The sequence below is a fragment of the Acanthochromis polyacanthus genome, chromosome 17 (assembly GCF_021347895.1).
Source record: "Acanthochromis polyacanthus isolate Apoly-LR-REF ecotype Palm Island chromosome 17, KAUST_Apoly_ChrSc, whole genome shotgun sequence".
Classification (NCBI taxonomy): Eukaryota; Metazoa; Chordata; class Actinopteri; family Pomacentridae; genus Acanthochromis; species Acanthochromis polyacanthus.
Window position 1 is genome coordinate 34,169,500 of NC_067129.1, and position 7,032 is coordinate 34,176,531.

The following is a 7,032-nucleotide window of genomic DNA, read 5'->3' on the forward strand; positions in this document are numbered from 1 at the left end:
AGCCGAAGGTAGAAAACTGGCTAAAACAAGCCAACACACAAAAAAGTATCTGTGGAAATCTGGTGAAATTCACTGGATTTTGGTGATTATTTTTTGTGAATGTTCTTAAGAAACATTTTTCTTTTTTTCCACCAAAAAAAATCCAAAGATTTCCCAAAAATGTTGAAAATGTGGACATCAGACATTTTACAGTGAACATGTGTATTTTTTCCAAATTTCCAAACTATAAAATGGGTCACTTTGACCTGCAGGACTAGCCTAGCCATGCTACACCCATGTTTCTGACGGCACAAGGGTCTAGGGAAGCTCGACAGGGAGGGAGGCGGGCTAAAAGGTTGTCTATCAAATCCCTCTGCAGCAATTGGGTAGGTAAACAACCAATCAACGCAACGAATAGGCTGACGTAGTTCCGAGAGCGCCGGCGGATTGTGGTTAAGTCCCATTAGCTTCCCAACCAGTGGAGCCGCGGAGCCAACTGGTATGTTAAGGATTTGCCATATCCCGTGGGCATAAGTCCAAATACGTCTTTCTTCTCAATGAAACACTTAAGTGCCGTCCTTTGTTTATCTTTCAAGTTGAATTTTAGCTTCAAATCTTTAAGGGCTGTGGCCAAAGCCGAGTCGAAAGATAACTGTTTATTGTGTGCCGGTTGTCTCTGTCAGAATCGTCACGCCTCTGTCGTCACTTCGTTACGCCCGCCTTCTGACTCTACACTTCATGGTGATTGGTCCGGCCAGTTTTAGGAGAATCCAGCCTCGAGCCTCATGGAGGGTAACTAGACCCTCCCTGGCAGAGAATTAAATTCGTTGTCGTGGGTTGTCTAGCGCGGCTAGGCTACTGCAGGACGACACGAGGGTTAAAGGAGCACAATCTGATAACAGGTTAACTAAAAGCAAAGTGAGATAAAAGAGGGAAAATTTACTTATTTTATGCAAGGTATTGATTTTTATTGTGAACGTTTTGGGGGAAACTAAGCAGCTATAAATAAGCCGGCATTTCAAAATTACTTTCTTGGGTCTTTTGCCTGTTATTGTGATAGCTCTAAAAACTTTTGAACCTGGTTTTAGTGACGACTAAACATCTGCAGTACTCTATATAGGTGGTTCTAGACAATATCAGCATGTGGAATGAAGGCAGTAAATCTAAGTGTAGCAGCAATGGAGTCATATATGGACCATAGACCACACCTATTGGTTTGTAGACTACTGTTTGGAAGTTCAGCACTCGTCCACCGACATCTAAGTCTGATGTAGGGCTTCCACTAACCATGTTTTTAAAATAGAAATCTGTTCACAACTTTACTGATTTGGTCTCCAAATCAATAAAATAACCATTCTATTGTACTGCTGTTCTATTGTGAGCTACATTTCTGTCACTACGTCATACTTGTTCTGTTGTCTGACAACAGAAACAGACAAATATGTAAATTAAAACAGATTAATGTAAATTCAGCTGTAACATGTAGTATCTAACATGTAGTATGTGAGTGCAGAGAGTACGAGTGTGAGTGTGAATTGCTTCCTTGAGATGGCCCTTGTGTGTTTCTCTTCAAGTGCTTGTGCATTGCCTTAATGCTGCTGTGGTACACCACCAAACTCCTTATTGTTTAGTGATAATTTGTAGTGCTCCAAGACTTCTAAAGTCTTTGGAAAAATTCACAGTGAAATGAATCGGATTTTGCTGCAGCTGCAAAAATGTCTGACGTTGTGATGGAGTAATTGCATCCTGATACTGAAGAAAAGCAACTGTTAGCCCGAGGACACTACTCACATCCACATGATAGCAAAATGACAAAGTAACCCCATCAGAAAAGTCTTAAAAGTAGTAATTGAGACCATAAACTTCTCACTTTCTACTTAAGGGTTAGGCTGGCCTGTCCAGTACAATGGCCTTCCATCTCCTGTGATCATCTACAGTTTAGGACTTTCAGTCTCTCTCCAAGAGAATTCTCTTAATGCTAAGGACCGTTTGATGTTATCCAACCATCTCTTTCTTGGTCTTCCCACTGGTCACACTGCAAAAGCGCAAAATCTTCAAAGTCTATTTGTCTTATTTTAGTCAAAGTGTCTCCTCCCACTTGATTTAAGACAAATTCTCTTAGCTAGTGACATTTCAGCAGATGGAGGGACTTGTTTTAAGACGATGCATCTTAAATATCTTAAGTCAAACGAGGTTGAAACTGTCTTGTTTTGAGTTGAATTTTACAAGAAAGCTCAAAATAAGTTTAACACTGATGTTGTGCTGTGGGTCAAATTTACCTGTTTTAAAGTTTGAAAATGTGGAGAAAACAAATATTTTCACAATGAAACTTCTGATGTCCACATTTTCAACATTTTTGGGAAATCTTTGACATTTTTTGTTGGAAAAAAAAGAAATGTTAAAAATGTTTCTTAAGAGACTTCCGGTTATGGCGGCCACCTGAGGAGACGTGCTGCACACCGCTCCTTCAAAATTGCTGAAATTACTACGGAAAATCTCCCAATTAATTGCAAAACGTGTGCCTAGGAGACTGGTGTAATGCCAAGGGCCAAAGAAACGAGTAAAACATCCACTCAGCCGAAGTTAACGGACCTTAAAACAAGTGGATTATCGCCGAAAACTAAAGCTAACGACGCAGCTAATGCTAACGTGGACATGGCGAGCGGCGGAGACGGAGAAGGTGGAGGGAGTCAAGGCGGATGCAATTCTGGCTGCTATAAACTCCATGAAAACAGAGTTTTCATCAAGATTCGATGGCGTTATGACGGCGATTGAAAGCATGAGGAACGGGCTGACTGAATGCGCAGAGCGCATTACGCAGGCTGAGAGGAGAATATCGGACTTATGAGGACCAGACGGCTGGACTCCAAACGCAATTACGCACACTGGAGTCAAAGTGTAAAGAAATGGAGGACAAGTTGATGGACCTAGAAGACAGGTCTCGGCGGAACAATTTGAGGTTGGTGGGTCTTCCTGAGGGAGCAGAAGGACCCGACCCAATTGGTTTTCTGCAGAAGTGGATACCGGAGGCGCTACAATCTGCCGTGGTTTTGGAGAGGGCTCACCGAGTCGGACCGAGGAGGGCCGCCGGTGTTCAAGATTAACTGGTGATCCGATCAACTGGTGATATTCAGTGAGGAAGACAGCTGTTACAACGGCAATACATAGCATAGGTGACTGTGTTGATGCCTATTCAAAACACACAAATGTCAATAAACTGTTCCAAAATGTAATTGTTGCAGCTTTAACATTGTTGTTATTGCTCTGTTTGGACTCACGGGTGTTCAGTCTACCAGTAAAATACTCGGTTTAATGAGGACTTCCGCCTAACGGAGAGGAAATATCGTTTCGCTGCGGTAGAGCGTGACAATCTCCACCAGATAAACTGGTGACAGTCTGTGGCCTCAGTCCGACGGTCAGACAGAAACAGCAAGAGAAATTCTAATACCGTTTCCAAAGCTTACTACGATAAACCAGTCGGACCTGAGTTGTTCTACTTTTAAACAGATTTTAAGTAAAACAATGACATCATATAAACCATCTGACTGCATTCTAACCAGAGGTTTCACATTCCAACCTTCAGAACGTCGATATCCTTCATCTATTTCCCCCCGTTATTCAGGATTTATTTATTTTACTGGGGCATTGCAAGTTATAATCAACATTGTATTCTATGGGAGACGCCAGCGTGTCGTCATTTGCTATGGTCACGTGGTACAAGACTGCTACTGGTTGGCAAGAACTGGCAGTAACATAACGGCTTGCTACGAGAACGGTATCGGGTTTGAAACAAATACGTAAAGTTATCGCTTTTCATGAATGAAATTGCACATGTATTTACCACAATGGTAATAGCGTGTGTAGTTGTTGGTTGTATGAAGCGTTTTGAGAAGGGATCAGGCTTGAAATTTCACCGAATACCGATGTCAGGAGAGAGAAGATGGCGGTGGCTTCAGCCATCAACAGGAAAAATTGTACCCCAGTAAGCAGCAGAGATCATGTTTGTGGCTCCCACTTTTCTTCCAGCCCGGTCTCACGGGGATTCGTGAAACTGTCACGTCAGTTTTTGTTTCGGTTTCGTGCGCACCAACACGATGTCGTCATGTTTTTCGTGCCGCTCACCACGAGCGAAACCCGCTGTGGTAATCACATCTGAAAGTGGTTTATACCGGCGGATTCATGACGATCTAAGCTGTCCATCGGCGTTTGCGGCCGCCGCCATGGCCGCCATTGCGGCTGCCAGACATCTGGCTGCAGCGGCGGCCGCGGCAGCGGCCGCATCAGCAGCCGCAAATGCCGATGGACAGCTTAAATCGTCATGAATCCGCCGGTATAAACCACTTTCAGATGTGATTACCACAGCGGGTTTTGCTCGTGGTGAGCGGCACGAAAAACATGACGACATCGTGTTGGTGCGCACGAAACCGAAACAAAAACTGACGTGACAGTTTCACGAATCCCCGTGAGACCGTGTTGTTTCTTCAGGTAAACTATTCAACAGTTTAGGATGTTTAGTATGTCCAACTTTGAGCTTATTTACCAAAAGATATTGATTTAGTGTCGCATCCTTCACGTGAAGCGATCTCTACACTTTCGGTTTGGTTCAGTGTTGTCATGTGTTACCGATCGCTTTTTAGGTGATGAAAGTATACTAAAGTCGAATGAAGCATATTCAATAACATCTCCTTAAGCCAGCAGCCTCATATTTGTAACCATATTTGTTTCTGTATGCGTCTAGCGATCGTTATTTAGAATTGTCCTATTTTCGATCACCAATGCTGTGGGTCTGTTACTGTTACATAGAAGCCATACTGCAGACAAAAAATACAGCAACTTCTTGAAGTTTCTTTGACACCTTGTTGAAGATTAACAGAAGATATATTATTTTTAATTCATAATTTTATATTTTTGGGTGGGTGAACTGCCCAGCGGTGTCAATCAATTAAAAATAAATGTCGGTGAAGGAAATGTCCGGCCACAATGAAGGATTGTCAACCCACCCAGTCTTCAAATTGTAGGGATCTGGCAAGGTTTTACTGTTTCCCTGATATCTCAGCTTACTCACGTATATTTGTCGGGCCTCAGGTGATAAGGATTGAGCATAATCGGACAATTTCACGGAAGGACAGTTATCAGCCATTGTTACTCTGGTTCCTCTTGCCAACCAGCGCGGTAATCACGTGACTCTGTGACGTCACTGTTTGTAAACACTGGCGTCTCCCATAGAATCAATGCATTGTGACTTTATGGAACACAAAATTAAAGGTATTTTTACTTCTAAAGACCTAGAACAATAATATAGACGAGGATGTTTATTCTACAAAACCTTAACGAGCCCACCCTTGAACTATATAGCTAGCTGCTGTTTCAAACAAGATCTCACAACTCAAGACGTGAAACAATAAAATAAGAATGAATAAAAACAGACCAAATAAGATCAGATTGCTGAATTGTTCTACCATAAGTTCCATCTGCAGATTCCCTCTCAGACTAAAAACTGCCTCTTCAATGAACACCTTTACACTTATATATACTTATGACTACCAATAGCTGTGAATACCCCCATTTTATTAGCTTTATTTGACAGGTAAATAGAGAGACGGACGGAAAAGTAGGGAGAAAACCTACAGCAGGAAGCCGTGAGCTGGAGTTGAACCCGATCCACTGCATCGGGTTTATAGATCTCCTGTTGAGTCAGCTGAGCTAACGTCCCAGTGTATGTGATATAGTGAAAGGAATCGGTGTCTTTTCTCAATGACATCAGTTTAGAGTAGTATGACACAACAAAGTTCTGCTGCTGGTTTGAACATGAATGTCCTGTGAATTTTGCTAAACTGCTGCATTTCAAATCCAATACGTTAAATACTGCTGGGCTGTTTAAGTAAAATTTTGACGTTTGTGTTATTTAAATAAGACAGTGCTACGGTGTAGCTACAATGTGATCTAAACCTGCCAATACTGTATCAATATATTAATGTTATACTGCAACACTTCGGCATTCTGTTATCACACAGCTTGGTGAACTTCTCGTTAAATAACGTGCACATCGTGTCTTGGTCTCCTGTCTGCTGCTTTAACAGGTTTTGACAGTGATCACAGCTCCACTCGTTCCAACCGCGGTTACGTAGTTTTCTTTCTTGTTGCCTGACAGCGCATGACTCTTACGATGAGAATGCGACTTATTTCCAGATATTTTTGTCAGGACCAAAATGAATAAAACAGCAGAAATCTCATTTTTAGGAGCGAAGTTGTTCCATTGTTTATTTCCTGGTTAGTCGGTAAGGGGTCCTGAAAAGCCACGCCTACGAAACATCTGTCTCAGAAACGCTGAAATCACCAATTGATCGGATCACCAGTTAATCTTGAACACCAAAGCACCGCCAAGAGCTCTGATAATGAGGTTTCTCAGTTACCAGAATAAACAGGCCGTGATGAATGTTTTGATGGAAACTGTACGGGCCAAAAAGGATATCAGCTTCAAGGACCAACGTGTTCGGTTCTACCCGGACCTGTCTGCGGGGCTACACCGACTAAGGAAGCAGTTCGACCCGGTGCGTCAGGACCTGCGCAACTTGGGAATACGGCACGGCGTGATCCATCCGGCCAAGCTGCTGGTCACACACGGAGAGCGCACCCGTATATTCAAAACTTTGGCCGAGGCACAAGAGTTTGTGAAGGAGATCCAGAAAGATGCTGCAGGGAACTAATGACGGACTGAAACGGTAGTGATTATTCTATGAACCAGCCAATACATCCTAAGTATTGGCAAATCATACATAAATGGTTAAGCCACATGTAGAATAAATTTGTTCTATAAAGTATGTTAAGGAGTAAACACTTAGTAGTTAATATTGGAGACAAAATAATTATTCTCCAAGGGTCACAATGCAGGATAATTATAATAAATGTCAAAGGAGAGATAATTGATCAGGCATGTGAGAGCGGTGGCAGGTGGGATAGTAAAGTGGACAGAAGAGGGTGGACAGTTAGTTCCTCATTTGTTGTGGAACAGACGTTTGTGATAACGGAAGTCTTGAAGGGGTTAGGGGGTTC